This window comes from Equus caballus, chromosome 18 (genome assembly GCF_041296265.1).
Source record: "Equus caballus isolate H_3958 breed thoroughbred chromosome 18, TB-T2T, whole genome shotgun sequence".
In the NCBI taxonomy this organism is placed as follows: domain Eukaryota; kingdom Metazoa; phylum Chordata; class Mammalia; order Perissodactyla; family Equidae; genus Equus; species Equus caballus.
In genome coordinates this window covers 68,696,974-68,713,407 of record NC_091701.1, presented here as the reverse complement: position 1 = coordinate 68,713,407, position 16,434 = coordinate 68,696,974, and the positions used below count along the sequence as shown (strand labels likewise).

General features: G+C 38.3%; 1 long non-coding RNA gene across 1 annotated transcript; it reads right to left on the bottom strand.

Annotated features, from left to right (window-relative positions):
- Nucleotides 1-3,266: 3,266 nt before the first annotated feature.
- Nucleotides 3,267-15,832, bottom strand: LOC138918805 (uncharacterized). The gene is made up of 2 exons (XR_011428575.1): nt 15,516-15,832; nt 3,267-3,552 (listed from the first exon to the last, which is right to left on the bottom strand). It is a non-coding gene; the product is annotated as an uncharacterized lncRNA (long non-coding RNA).
- Between the last annotated feature and the right edge of the window lie 602 nt (nt 15,833-16,434).

The window sequence follows — 16,434 nt, the reverse complement described above, 5'->3', positions numbered from 1 at the left end:
CATTCAGCAGTTGAAAACCCTGAAGTCCTAATTGACTCATCTCTTTCTTTCACAGCCCACATCCAATCCAACCACAAATCCTGCTGGCTGTGCTTTCAAAATACATTCAGAATCTGAATGCTTTGCACCACATTCTCTGCTGCCACCTGATTGAAGCCATCATCTCCCACCTAGCTACTGCAATAGCCTCTTAGTAATTCTCCACTTCCAACCTTGTCCCTTTACAAGTTACTCGCAACATGGCAGCCCCAGTGACTCTTTTAAAACACTCTTATATCACTCTTCTACTCAAAGTCCCTGGTTGTCTCCCCATTGGCCGAGAGCAAAAGATAATGGCTCACAAGACCTTAGAGGACTGACAACACCATCTGCTCACCTCTCCGACCTCATCTCCAACTACTCTCCTCCTTGATCACTCCACTCCAGGCACACTGGTCCCTTCTTCTTTTTAGAACATGGGCCAGACAAGCTCCCACCTGCGCACCTACACTTTTGCTGTTCCTTCTATGTGGATGTTATTTCCAGCTTGGTTAACTCCTTCACCTTTTTCATGTCTTTACTCAAATGCCACCATATCACGGAGGCCTACCTTCACCACCTTATTTATTACTGCAACGACACACTACAACACAACTGCATGCACACACACAAACACACACACACGTCCTGCCAATCCCTATTTACCCTATTCTAGTTCTTTCTATTTTCTATGTCATTTGTCATCTTAAAGTTTTGACCATTTATTTATTCCTTTATTGTCTATTCACTCTCTTTCCCTTCTCCCTACCTTTCCCTCCTACCATTCAAAACGAAAGCTCTTTGAGAGCAGAGATCTTTGTAATGTTCACTGATCTAACCAAAACCTAGAACTTCATGTGACCTATTCAATAAACAATGTCCTCCGGGATTCACAACACAGAGATGTTAGGTATAGGTTCTATAGCTAATTGGTAGAGGAGCGGAAACTTGAACTCAGACATTATGAATACAAGCTCAGCAACCCTCCACTGTGTTGCTATTCTTTCCAGTGAGAACAACCCTTTCTCATACTGTTGAAATACCAACATTACTGGTTAAATTTTGACAACTTAATAAGAATAAAATATATTATTTTAATTCAGTGGTTGATTATTAAGACAGATAAACATTTTCATGCTTCTTTGCTGAATTAACTGAATTGACAGTATATTTTGCACCTCCAAAACTTCTGCTTATGGCTAAGAATGATTGCTTTCTTAGATCTCTTTACTCTCTCTTTACTACCATTACCAACACTAGCAGATGATTTTCTTTTATAGCTCATTTTACACTAAGAAACTAAGTTTTTATCATTTTAGGAGAGTCCGGGTGCATGCTAAGGAGTATAGAACAACAGAGCCAAGTTGAAATTCAGAGGCTGTGCTGGACACCTCTCTCCTTCTGTGAGTCATTCCAGCACATCAGTATTGCAAAGCCTGCAACCCAAATTCACTCCTCAGCAAAACTGCAAATTGTTCCATGTTAAGTTACTTGAAAATAGTCAAAAGCACAAATGTTTAAGCCTCAAAACCCAATAATGTACTGTAATTGGACTCAATCATTACAACAGACAGCCTGAAGTAGGGAGGTAGGACACAGATGAAGAAGAAAAAAGAATGGAAATCCAAAAAGCTAGGAGCTCAGTATTTAGAGTTAGAAATGTTTCTGCTTTAGGAAATCCTCTACTCTTCCAGGTGTGGCAGTAGGAAGGAAACTGTGAAAGTAAAAATTTCTTAATGTCACAACTATGACCCTTATAAAGTGTGTCAAAATTTACATAACTCATTAATGAGGGAACCAGCAGGATGATGAAGCTGGTTCAAAGAGCATTTAGAGAACTAAGTAGATATAGAAACTGAAGGAAGAATGTTGGAGTACTGGTTGATATTCTACAAAGCAATAAAGCCCTACCCTTAGGGGTCATATTTTCTACTAGACAGAAGCCACTTGCATCTCTACCAGGCAAAACTCTGCGCATTAACATGAAACTTCACTGAACATGGGCCCTGATAAATAGCAAACAATATATGAAACAAAAGGATATTCCCCCAAAAGAATTAAGCAATTCTTGGGTGGACCTGTTAGACAATGTTGCAATATGACACTGAAAGACGCATAGCCATCCCTTTGCCTTATTTACAATTTTTTGATAATTTTTCTTAAAGAACTGAAGTAGGAGGACCTTATCTTAGAGGGCTGCCTTTGGACGAGCGCTCTATTCCACTACATTAGAAACATGTCTGGACTGTTTCGAGAGAGAAACCCCTCCCTGTTCCAAACTCTAAAAGGATCCCTTCAGACCATAGTCTATTTTGGGTAATAGAGTATTTTGTTTGAATAATGCATTTCTTTAATAAACAAAAACCTAATTAATTAATTAATGATTGAATGAATCCCATAATTCAGTTGGACCTGTCAATTTTCTGTATTCAAAGAATTCATCAACTCCATTTTAGAAATGGAAAGCACCTTAGTGAGGAGTCTTGGAGTAAAATGATGTCCAGAAAGATTAAGCTATTTGCCCAAGGTCACACTGTGATTCTGAGCTCACAGGGACTTAAAGCAAAAAAACATATGGAGCTCTAACAGCTGTAGAAATTCCAACTTCCGGTGCCAGCCCAGTGGCGCAGCAGGTAAGTTCGTACATTCCACTTTGGCAGCCCAGAGTTTGTCGGTTCAGATCCTGGGTGAGGACATGGCACTGCTTGGCATGCCATGCTGTGGTAGGCGTCCCACGTATAAAGTGGAGGAAGATGGGCATGGATGTTAGCTCAGGGCCAGTCTTCCTCAGCAAAAAGAGGAGGTTTGGCAGCAGATGTTAGCTCAGGGCTAATCTTCCTTAAAAAACAAAAAGAAAGAAAGAAATTCTAACTTCCTGTGGTTGGTCTATTGATAACAATGATCTCTAACCCTCAAGTCACGCTGCTGTACCTGAAAACAGGCTTTACAGCAAGGAGCTCATGGTTAAGGACCATGAGGACTTTTTGTTTTTTTTAGGAAGATAAGCCCTGAGCTAACATCTGCTGCCCATCCTCCTTTTTTTGCTGAGGAAGACTGGCCCTGAGCTATGATCCGTGCCCATCTTCCTCTACTTTATAGGTAGGACGCCTACCACAACATGGCTTGCCAAGCTGTGCCATGACCACACCCAGGATCCGAACCCACAAACCCCAGGCCGGTGAAGTGGAACGTGGGCACTTAACCGCTGTGCCACCGGGCCCACCCCAGGACTTTCTGACTGTTAGTAATTTTCTTTTTTTTTTTTTCTTTAAGATTTTATTTTTTTTCTTTTTCTCCCCAAAGTCCCCCAGTACATAGTTGTATATTCTTGGTTGTGGGTCCTTCTAGTTGTGGCACGTGGGACGCTGCCTCAGCGTGGTTTGGTGAGCAGTGCCATGTCCGCGCCCAGGATTCGAACCAACGAAACACTGGGCCGCCTGCAGTGGAGCGCACAAACTTAACCACTGGGCCACGGGGCCGGCCCCAGTAATTTTCTCCAATAAGATGTGCAGCAAAAGAAATAGGTTAATTTAACTGCAAAAAAAAAAAAAGAAAAAGAAAAAGATTAAGCTCGGACTCCAAAACATTTAAATTGGATAATCAAATTATTTCATCTTTTATAACTTGATTTTCTTCTTTTCGAATATTTTCTTCCAAGTTTTTTTTCCAAAGAGAAATCCGCCTCCTTGATAAACACTTTCATTTTAGAAAATAAAGTTGTATTGCTGGAATAATCCAGTTTTAGAAAAGATAGAGTATATTATGAAACCAAAAAACAAGGGGATTTGACTACTGCATAACCTTGATGGCAGATTAGAATGCATGCCATTTCTCATCTTCGTTTTAATTTTCCTTACCTACAAATTGAATTTCAAATACAAGATGGGCTGATAGTGTTGAGAGAGAGTTTTGTTACTTAAAGTATTTATGTCAGTCCTGATAATTACACTTGAGCAATAGTAGTCTTTCCTCATGTATTTGTGGAATACTGATTCTTCCTCTGTCAAAATTACTCATTTAAACCCAGGGATTTGGCATGAGAAGATGAAGCTCGATGAGGGTTCAAAATTGGTTGCTAATTGCCACCTTGATTCTGCAATCCCTGAAGTTTCTCTGAACAATAGGCTTCACACAATTTTAAATTAACTCAAATCTACATTAATTTAAAATAAATGTGCATGCCACATGGCACTTTCACCTTGGTGGAGACAAAGAAATCTGTCAGAAAAACAGGATAGCCAAACTGGAATGTCAAAGTTCTGAAAAGTTTAGGGATAGCTGTAATATCAAAAATGTACCTTTTCAGTTACATTTCGAGTTTTAACTATTACCCCAAAATTATCTGAAATCTTAAGGGGAGTTTTAATACTTACTAGTCAACCTGAACTCTGTATATATATATTTTTTTTTTTTTCTTTTTTCCTTAGGAAGATTCACCCTAAGCTAACATCTGTTGCCAATCCTCCTCTTTTTGCTTAAGGAAGATTGGCCCTGAGCTAACATCCGTGACAATCTTCCTCTATTTTGTTTGTGGGTTGCTGCCACAGCATGGCCACCAATGAGTGGTATAGGTCCACACCAGGGAACCAAACCCAGGCCTCGAAAGCAGAGTGCACCAAACTTAACCACGAGGGCAAAGGGTTGTCCCCTCAAAATATGTTTTTTATTAAAATCCTCTAAATACAGGACTCAAAGTGACTGAATGGAAATCTTTTTAAATGGAAGCCAATGATTCTTATTCAGTTCTCTCAAGGTTGTTAATAAACATTCACCTTTTAAAATAAATGAGTATATCCAAACACAGAACAGATGTTTCGATAAAAATTGGACGACTTAAGCTACCCAAAACAGCATTTCCTAACAGTTTTCTTGGCACATTCAAATGATGTCATATTCTCCTACTCTGGCTAAAAGTAAACCAAAAAGGAGAAGTATTACTGGTTCTACACAAGTGAGTGACCAGAGTGGGAGTCTTCGTGGCGCCAACCCCCTGCTAGGACATGATAAATGGGAACCTTCAAAGCGCAGAGATCCTTTATGAATCAGAAACCGGCCCTGAAGGCCGGGGAAACTCCAGCTTCTTCATTCCCTGAGAAAAAACACAGTTTCTAATTGTTCTTAAAAATATGACGAAAGGACAATGATTCTGTCCATTTTTTTTTCAGCATCTGAATTAAATGGATGTATAGGAGTATGCCTAGAGGGAAAGAGGGAGCTGAAATTCTGCAGGATCCTAAAATCCAGAAACTTTTTGTTAAGTGAAAGTCACAGGTTCAAAAATGTCCTTTGGCCATTGAATCAAGTCTGTATTCCAGCTGACCTTTTTCTTTTTCCTTTAGACCTCCTTAAAGTCACTAGAAATTTATATTTTGAGAGATATGTATCATTTTTAAAATAATATCCCTTACTGGAACTCAGATACAAAGTCCCTGAGGTCACGCTTTGATCTACTCCCGTGAATTGATCGATGGGGATGACTCCAGTGTGCTGCTCCTCTCTTGAACTCATGAATCTCCTGTATCAGGTGGGTATTCGCACAGATTGAGATGTGAAAGGGGTAGAAATTAGCAATGATTTTTCTGCCCAGGATATGAAAAATGCTAGCTAAATGCTACCTTAGAAGGTTCAGTTTATCCACCAGCTTCACAGGTGATGGGCTAGAAAGGGCAAAAAAAAAAGTTTTTGTTAAAGAAAAAAAGCCACAAACTAGAAATGTCAAGGATAATCTAAGCCAAGGGAGTCATCCTAAAGCCAGTGGTGACATCACTGCCTTTCACCCTACTGTCAACAGACACTGTATAATTTAAAATAGAAGTTTACAAAAATATGTTTTTGTAATCCTAAAAGAATGAAATGGCACTCTCTCAAGAGATAATACAATTTCCAGGGTGGACATGCCCTTAGGGATTTTAAATTAGAACATGATACGTGTCTTATACAGCTAAGCATGGTAAAAAATGTTGTGCTTAATGATAAAATTGAGCAAACACATGGGAACATGACATGCCCTGAAGTTATCATTTATAACAAGAACAAAAATAATCTGAGAATAAAGACTTTGAAGAAATAGGAAAAACAAATTCACAATCATGTGGAGGGTCAGTGGTGAAACTAGAAATTGAATTTACTAACATATTCTATGCCCTATTAGTACTAAGTTTCAGAAGTCCCTAGGTTTTCATACCATGTTCAATCTTTTTGTTGTTGTTTTTAATTGTTGTTTTAATGAAAGGAAATATTTTATGTGTAAAAGAAAGGATAAATTAATCAGTATAACTTACTAGAACAATATTGGTGACATATGCTCAAGATATAAAATAAATCACTTAAAACATGTTTAAATTACTCAAATTCTAGCTTTGAAAAAGTGGGCCCACATCAAGGGAAACACACAATCGAGTGGGAGCATGAGGAATGTGGTAAGTAGCGTTAGCCAGCCATATGGAGCTCCTTTTTCTCTTCCCAGCTCCTCAGGCTCAGTAGGTCTATGCGTATTATTCCCTGGGATGGGCTGGTGTTTTCCTTTTTATAGTTCACATGTAGCAAGGTCAAGCTCAAGTCTACCTAACTTATTCTCTTCGTAAGCAACAAGTCTCCTGTAAACCAAGGCAACTCACATTGGCTCTGGTTATCTAGTCCATATTGGTGTGCTGTCCAAGGTTATTTTCAGAGCCATAACAAACATCTTTGGAAACTTCAGAGCTCCAGCCAATATAGACAAGCTTGGGAGAGCTTTTTCTAAATGAGAAGAGATACTCGCTTTCTCCCAGTTTTTAAAAAAATTAAATAAACTTTTTATTTTGGAATAATTGTAAATTTATAGTAAAGTCGAAAAGAATATACGGAGAGTTTCAGCATGCCCCTCTTCCATCATTAATGTCTTACACTACCATAGCACATTAGTCAAAGCTAAAAAAAAAAATCTTGGTACATTACTATTAACTAATCTCCAGATTTATTTGGATTTCACAAGTCTTTCTAATAATATCCTCTTTCTGTTCCAGGATCCAATTCAGGGTACCATATTTTATTTGTTTGTCATGTCTCCCTTGTCTCCTCTGATCTATGTCAGTTTCCCAGTGTTTCCCGGGACAATTTTACAGCATTTGCCAGGTTTCTCTACTGTAAAGTTATTATTTCTCTCTTCCTATAGAATATGATTTAAAATTTAGTCACTAAGTCTGGCCCATGCTCAAAACAGGGAGGCTTCCACCTCCTGAAGGGGAGAGTATCTATCTATCTATCTATCTATCTATCTATCTATATATAATGGAATTCTCTTGTAAAGAAAATTCATCTCTTCTCCATTTATTTACTTATTTATTCATTCATTCAATCATTTATTTCTATCAGTATGGACTCATGTATGCTTATTTTATGCTTTGGGTTATAATCTAATACTATGTTATTTATTTTGTTGTTCAAATATTCCAGCTCTTTCAAGTTGTCTCCTGTGTTACTTTGGTATGATGCTAATGTCTTGTTTTTCTCTCCCACATCTTTGGAGCTCTTTTCTTTACACTATATAATTTATTCCCTTGGGTACCTTATCTAGTCCCTTGACTTTAAATAACATCAGTATGTTGATGATGCCTAAATTTATAGCTCAGATTTCTCCACTGAACTCTAGACTTTCATGCACTTCTGCCTTCTCCTCATCTCCACTGGGTGTCTAATAGGCATCCCATCTCAACAAGTCCAGATTAGAATTTCTGATCTTCCTCTCCTGCCCCACTCAGTCTTCTCATCTCAACCTGCAATAATTCCATACATTTTTGTTGCTCAGGTCATACCTTACATTCACCCATCTATCCATCCATCTACCTAGAATCTCACCACCTCTTGTCACCTCCCCTGCTATCATCCTGGTCCAATTCACCATCATCTCTCTCCTGGGTTATTGCAAAAGCCTCTGCACTGGTCTCACTTCTTCCACTCAAGCCATTCTGCAGCCCTTTCTCACACTGCAGCCAGAGTGATCTTGTTAAACATAAGTTGGATCATGCTGCTCTTCCCCTCCAAACTCTTTGTTGGTGTCCCATCTCATGTGCAGTAATGGGTAAATTTCTTAGCCTAAGTTCTTATAGTGGCCAACAGTTCTCTATATATCTACTGCACTCCCCCCTCCCTGCCATCTACATCGCCCATGTACACATACACAAACACACACACACACACTCCCAGTGTTACTCTCTGAGTCTTTCTTCTAACAGTCTCCCCCTCAGTCACTCTATACCAGCTGCACTGGCTTCCATGCTATTTCTCAGCCCACCAGCCATGCCCCTGCCTTAGGGCATTTGCGCTTACTGTTCCTTCTGCCCGAAATGCCTTTTCCCCACTCACCCACTTGCCTCATTCCTTCACCTTCTTCAGGTCTTTACCCAGATGTTATACTGTGAGTGAGAACTTCCCCAAAAACCCTATTTAAGATTTCAATCTCCCCTCCCCATCACTGTCCACCACCTTCCTACTCAACACTATTTATTCTTTTTAAAGATTGGCACCTGAGCTAACAACTGTTGGCAATCTTCTTTTTTTTTTCTGTTTTTCCCCAAATCCCCCCAATACATGGTTGTATATTTTAGTTGTGGGTCCTTCTAGTTGTGGCATGTGGGACGCTGCCTCAGTGTGGCCTGACGAGTGGTGCCATGTCCGCACCCAGGATCCAAACCAGGAAAACCCTGGGCAGCAGAAGCGGAGCATGCAAATTTAACCACTCAGTCACGGGGCCATATTTTGCTGCAATTTTTATGAAAACTCAAAAATGCAGGCCATCTAACTTGCTTCTGAACAAAACAGCCAGACAAGGTTTCTTGTCAGGTGAGTGTCAGGAAATGGTCAAACCTGGCCACAGCTGCCAGCAAATAAATGGCTTCATCGGTTTAGCTCAGGGAGAAATGTAGCAACAAAAATGTCACCCTGCAGTAACTAAGTGCTCTAGAATAGTGGTCTCAAAAGAGAGGAAATACAGTCCAGAAGTTCTAGAAAAGTTAGAACTACTGGGGCCGGCCCCACGGCGTAGTAACGGTTAGGTTCCTGTGCTCCACTTCAGCAGCCCATGGTTCACAAGTTTGGATCCCAGGCGTGGACCTACACATGGCTCATCAAGCCACACTGTGGTAGTGTCCCACATACAAAATAGAGGAAGATTGGCACCGATGTTAGCTCAGGGCCAATCTTCCTCACCAAAAACAAATTAGAAATATTATTTCTATTTTATCTAAAGAAAAATAGTAAAGTAGTTAAGCCTTGCTATTATGTCATATACCAGTTGACCCTGGCACCTGCCTTGTTCTGTACGTTGAGTGGTCATGTGCACATCAAATTCCTACAATGTCTTGAGGAAAGAGTGGGAGTTTCATGAAATCAACAGTGGCGCCCGCACTTGTTCATCTGTCTTCAGTATATTGTAATATACTGTTGTTAATTTGTGCCTGGTAGAGCAGCCAGATGCATCTGAAATTAAATTTGCTGATGTGGCTCTTCAAGAAGGAAATCAGCCCCTGGAGTAATGCAGCACCACATACTAATTGTTAGAGAAAGCAACTTAAAGTCCCAACAAATGAATAAACTCTAATGTTTCATTGGGCTCGCACTGGGACTGTTTTCAACTGTATCATATTATCTCATTTTAGCTAAATTAACCCTCAAATGTTGGGCAGGTGACTTAGAAGAGTTGCTACAAAGCAAACACAGACGAAAGATGCTACTTATAAGACAAGTAGAAATAAATTTTAAAATGGTAGTGCTGGCACTTCTTGTAAGAGAACTCTTAGCCACATACAGATAAACACCAAAAGAGTTTACTCCAGAAGCTCCCAAACTTCCTTAGTTCACAGTGCCTTGATGTCTCAGTAGCTTTTTCGCGGTACCTTAGATAAAAAATTGTTAAATATGCAATCTTTTGTTTATTAAGTAGTTAGGTCCAAAGAATTTAAGTATTTAGTTCCTAACAACTTAGCAGCCATTTGAAAAAAAAATAGTACACATAAATGGAAAAAAATTCCAGTCCCTAGCAGTGACAACTACTTACTAATAGGGTATCTGCCCCTGTCGGGGTCTGTACAGCCTCTCAACCTTGGAATCAGATTGGACACACCACCTTCATTTCCTGTTCCACATTGGTTTCCAGAGGCACTTACTTCTTATCCCAGCAACCACCAAAAACCTAGCACTGCAAATATATGCCATTATTGAAAACATTATAGCATTTTCCAATGTTGAAAATAGAAACTACCTGGTACTGGTAGTTCATGTCCTGACCAGTAGATGCTGAGTTTTGCTGTGTTTCACTCAAAAATTTGAAACATCCTGCTGCATCTCTGTGCAACACTCTTGGGGAAATGCCCGAGTCCAAGTCTGGGGCACAAGATACACAAGACAAGCTTAGAACATTTTCTCATATTTATGGAGGGAAAAAAAATATTTTTTTGTAGGAATATCAGCCCTGAGCTAACATCTACCGTCTTTTTTGCTGAGGAAGACTGGCCCTGAGCTAACACCCATGCCCATCTTCCTCTACATTATATGTGAGAGGCCTGCCACAGCATGGCTTGACAAGCGGTGTATGTAGGTCGGCACCCGGGATCTGAACCGGCGAACCCCAGACCACCAAAGTGGAACATGCAAACTTAACCACTGCACCACTGGGCCGGTCCCCCCAAAATTCTTAAAAACAACTAGAGTCATATCATAAGGATTCTGGAACCAATTTAAAGAGGTTTTCATTGGCTGAAGATGGGCTAATTTGAGCACGATAAGATTAATAGCTTTAACGGATTGAAACATCAATATGTTTCAATCCGTGTGTTAAAAATGATGCTTAAAAAATCTAATGAGTCATCCTGTAGATACGCTAAGTCATTATTTTGAAAACTGATAACTAAAAAATTATCTAGCATGTGTCTTCCCTTTCTTATATGAACTGGACCACTGGGTAACAAAATAGTAGACAAAGGATGTTTCTCTTTCTGCACGTATCTCAGCTAGCTAGTAAATAAAGAAGGAATGACACAGTACTAGAATATTATCATTTTGCAACATGTAATGAATTATAAAATCTAAACATCAATTATCAATGACAGCTGCATCACAAGAGAAAGATCCAGATGCTATCTTCCTGCTGCCAGAAGACTACACCACCACCTATGAAGTAGTCTTGCTGAAAAAAATCAAAACCAAATAATAAATCCAATCAACTTTCAAGACCCAATCATCAATTTGCAGGAAAGACAGAGGACAGCAGAACATGCTAAAGGACACTCTAGATATGCAATCAACAAATCTATATTTTTGGCAACTCTAAAACCTAGCTTCTTTAACAAATAAATTGCAAGTAAAAAAGAGGGGAAAAAGAAATATCATGCTGATCTAGAGTGTGTCAAAGGCGGCATATCAAGTCTTTAGGGAAAAGATGGATCATTTAACATATGGCATTAGAATTACTGGCAGGCATTTGAAAAAAGTAAAGCTAGATCACTTATACTGAAATAAACTCAAGAAAATGAAAGATTTAAATATTTTTAAAATGAATGTACTAGAAATATACATATGTGATTTGTTTTTCATGATATTGGCATAGAAAGGGCTTTTCTAGGCAAGATGCCAAACAAAATATACAATGGAAAACATTGATAAATTTGACCACACATAAATTTTAAACTTTCTAGAGAAGAACACCACAAAAGATGTCAAACTATAACCAACAAACTGGGAAAAAAAATATTTATAACATATATATCAGAAAACAATGTAATTTCTTTAACATGTACAGCACTGTTAAAATCAGTTTGAAAAAAATAAACTTCAATAAAAAATAGATGAAGACATGAAGCATCAGGTCCCAGAAAAATAAACACAAGGAAACTATTTCAGCTTTGCTTATAATAGTCAAGTCTTGGAAATACATGGTCATTGATCACAAAAATAAAAAATAAAAAGAGAGGACTATGTAGGTTAAAATAAAATTAGAAGAGATATCAACCAATCACAATGTGTGGACATTGTTTGAATCATGATTCAAAATGAAAACTTTTTAAAAAAAGGAATGATACTTGGAAATTTGAACACTGACCGAATTTGATGATAATAAGGACTTAGTGATCATTAATTTTTGTCTAGTAATGTTTAAGTTTTTAAAAGTCCTTATCTTTTAGAAAGCCATACTGAAATACTTATGGATGAAATTATATGATGTCTGAGATTTCCTTCAAAATAAACAAGGGAGAGAGAGGTGTAGATGAGATAGAAAAGACCATTAGTTGACGGTGGAGTTGGGTGTTGAGTACATGTAGGCTCATAGAATTATTCTGTTTATTATACATTCAAAATTCTCATAATAAAATGGAGTTTTTAATTTTGTAAATAAATACTACCCAAAGAGGAAACAGTATAGCTTGATTTTTAAGACCACGGTCTTCAGAGTCAACCACCTACATTCAAATTTTAGCTTCATGGAGCAATTCCCTGAGCAGGCATGCTCTCAGTTTTCTGATCTGTAAATTGGAGACAATAATCATACCCACCTCCTGGATGGTTATCTCCAGATGATATTGAGATAACACCCAAAAATTGTTAGACAGAAGGCCATTGATTTTCATTTCAGAAAATCATGACATAGATGTAATGTTTCCTATTACATACAGTATTAGTTCTAAATTTTTCCCATACTATCTTTTTCAGAACAAGTAAGTAGATTCTCAGAATCCCAGCGCAAGAGGTGATGTTTTGAAAATTCCACATGGGGCCTGTGGTATGCTGCCACAGGGGATTATGCTCCTACAGACCATTACTCTAGGAGTTTCTCAGAGATGCCAAGAAGCATGGCAAGAAGTAAACAGCCAGCACCAACTGGCCCATTACATAAGTGAGCCACCTTGAAATTATCCCAGTTAGGTCTTCACATGGCTGCTACTCTAGATGACAATTGAGTCAACCTCCTTAGAAACCCTGAGCTAGAACCATCCAGCCAATATACTCCTTAATTCCTGACCCATAAAAATAATAAATGTCTTGAGTGATAATAAATGTTACTTAAAGCCCCTAAAGTTTGGAGTAATTTGTTACACAGTAAAGGATAACTAATAGACATATAAAGACATGCAAACATTAAAATTCCCTGGTAAATATAAGTTCAGCTGTAAAATGCCATTCTGGTTTACATAATTCTCAGAAAAATGTCCTGGAATGAACTTCAGAGAGGTTTCTCTACAAAACCAGTGCTGGTCATGGTTAATACGTGGACCAATTAACACAGCAGATTAAGTGTTGGCTCAAAAAAATAAATTTTGCTTTCTTAGAATATATTATCCACTTGTTTGAAAGCAGAGTATGTTTTTGAAAAACAAATATTTGACTAAAACTACCTAATATAAAGCATAAGATGTAATACAGATTATCAGCAACAAACTGCTCCTCCTGGCGTGTGTAATTTTGGTTTGTGGTCAATTATTTTTTTCTCAAGTGATCTTAGTGTTTCTGTTGGAACCATCTGGCAATACTATTTCCAAACACGCATTGAAAGTTCTAGTACAGAACTTTGCAGGGAGATATGCAAATAAGGTCAGGGATAGTTAGAGCTATAGACTATAATTGACGAAGACTTCAGTTGAACAGAAGGGCTCCTATTTGCCAAGCACTGTGTTAGATGCTAGAAACAGAAAACTCAGTCAAGTGTGAATTTTATAGAACTCAAAGAGTCTGAGAACTCTTTTAAGTATTAAAGGCATTGATTCAGGGACTAATCAATTCAAAAAGAATGGGAGAAAGACCAGAATGAAAATCATGGGCCACAAAGAACTAAGGTGATTGAAGGAGACAAGGGTCAGCCAAGAGTTGTATGACTTCCCTGCTAAAGAGAAATTGGAAGATCAGTTAACACCATCACAATGCCCATTTGCGTCAGATTTTCTCTAATATAATTACTATGTTAATTGTTGAGTAAACACAACTCTCAACTCTCGTTCTGTGGGGTGGGTTCTATTATTCTCAGTATTTTTGATAACCATATAAATTGTACTTGGAAACCATTTATACAAAAATATCTTTGTCACACTGCGCTTAAGTTTTTAAACTTTTAGAACTAAGAAATTTTAATTATTTAACATACCCTAAACCCTCTAATTTCCCTCCTAAAGAGATACCTTAAAGAAAAGTCTTGCATATATACACAAGAATACACATAGAGAATCCCCTTTGCTGTATTGTTTATAATAGGTAATATTGAAATCTCTAATGGGAGAATAAAGTATGGTTTCTTTCATTTCTTTTCATTTTAGGGTTTGTCTAGTTGGTCTTGCTCATTTATTTTTCAAATTATCTTTAGGTTCAATTTGTCTAACTCTAGGGAAAAAGTTTATTAGTATTTTTATTGGGCTTGCCTTAAATTCATATAGTAACTTGAGAGAATTGACATTTCTATGAGGTTAAGCTATTCTATCCAAGAAAAAAAATGTCTTTCCACTTGTTTAAGTTTTCCGGGTTTTTTGCTCTTTATATAACTAACAGTGCCATCCCTCTCATACTCTTAGATCATTGGTGTAGTTGGGGTTGAGCCTAATTTGATTGAAGGAAAAGAGTGGGCACATGACCCAGGTTCTGCCAATCAGAGTAAATGTTGGGTTCAGGAATGGGTGGGTATATGACCCTATCTGGACCAATGAGCATCGACTTGAGAATTGTTCCTGAATCTATCGGGAAAAAGAGACAGGCTGCCAGTGTTGCTAAGGTGGTAGAACATAAGCCTTTGGCTGTTTGGGAAGAGCCTAAGAACAAAGCCAACACCAAGAAAAAGACAAGTCCAGTGATGGAGTATGCCAGGTGCTTGATGACAGTCCTTGCATACTAGGACCTGGCCTTGCTTGATCATGTACCCTGGCATCAATACATTTATTGTCTTAAGCCAGTTCAAGTTGAATTTTTATTACTTGCAACTAAAAGAGGAAACATAACTAATATAATACTCTTTTCCTTTTTTGGAATTACATGTAGAGCATGATTCCACTGTTATAAAATTATTTCTGTCTTCTACCTTGGTCATCTCATTTCCTCTGGATCAAAGTCTTGAGATGGGGGAAGGACATAGCGGGAGATGTCCAAGCCCCTTTCTCCCTAGAGAGAGCTCAGATGAGCAGTCCTCACACGTCACTTTCTCTGAAAATTCTTTTGCCTCTATAGCTGGACAGGAGGGTCTTTGCTTAGCGCCATGTAATTAAACTTACAGTGAGGATTTCAGCTTAGGGAGAAACAGTCTTTCTGGAACTGATCTTTTCCAGCCACTAGACACTGTTTCATATGCATAAGACTCGAGATAACAGTGAGTCTGATATGTCCCTTTTTCTCAACGTAAAGATCAGCCTCATAGTTATAGCTTTACAAAGCGGAGATATGCTTTGTAACTGATTAAACACATAAAAGGACAGAAGGCATGAACCTGGAGCTACTGTTTCTAAGCAGTTTAAATATGCGCAACCAAAAGCTACAAGATATCTTTACTATACCTGTCCTCATTTCACATATTCTGCTGCTTCAGGCTTGTACCACAAAACACAAAGAGCCCAGCAATACAAGATACCCAGCAAATGTGCAGACAGCATTTCCCAGCGGGGGCCTCCGCCTCTCCCAGCATGGGGCTCTGCCTCTCGGTGATGTGAAAAGCCTGTCACAGACGGACTTTTCAGCTGATGCTGCAATCTTCTTACATTCTGGATAAGCAATTTCGCTACTGTTATCTTTTCACATGGATTTCAGAAATGGTTCGTATGAGTTTGGCACAACGTGGTCATCTGAAATTTTCAAAGAAATGACATTTCTATCCCTGGAAATATAAAGTAAATTTGTAAATGTATTTGAGGATTTTTGTTTTAAACATTGCGTTACATATTCTAGTTACATTGTATCTATTGGCAATCACCACCTTGTTTCTCTTTATCCAGTCTAGGTGAGATAACATATACCCTCCAAAAAATGTTTCAGAATCTCTAGAAAACTGTAAATCACTACTTGCTTCCATCCATTCCTCCTATCTTAAACTATTAAGGATTTATTATGTGCTCAATTTCTTGAATTCTGCACTAGAATCATTCTTTATTCCATTTCACCCTTCATTTTCCTCCTTTTTTCATTCTCTCCCTCTTGTCCTTCCTTCTTATTGTGGAAGGTCCTTTGCTAGGCCCTGGATTAATGTTCTGTATGTGTGTATATACGTATGTTGGTGATAGAGTTAAATTAAACTGTTACAGGTACATCAACTTGACCTTAAGTTTTGCTTACTGAGAGATTTAGAATGTCTCCATATAGCTGGAGGAATGATGGAGCAGGAAAGCCAGGACTCTATTTACAGCAGGGGGAAAAAAATCATGAGAAAGAACTCATTCTAAGGGAAGAGAGAGTCAAGATGTCCATTTTAGTTGTAGGGAT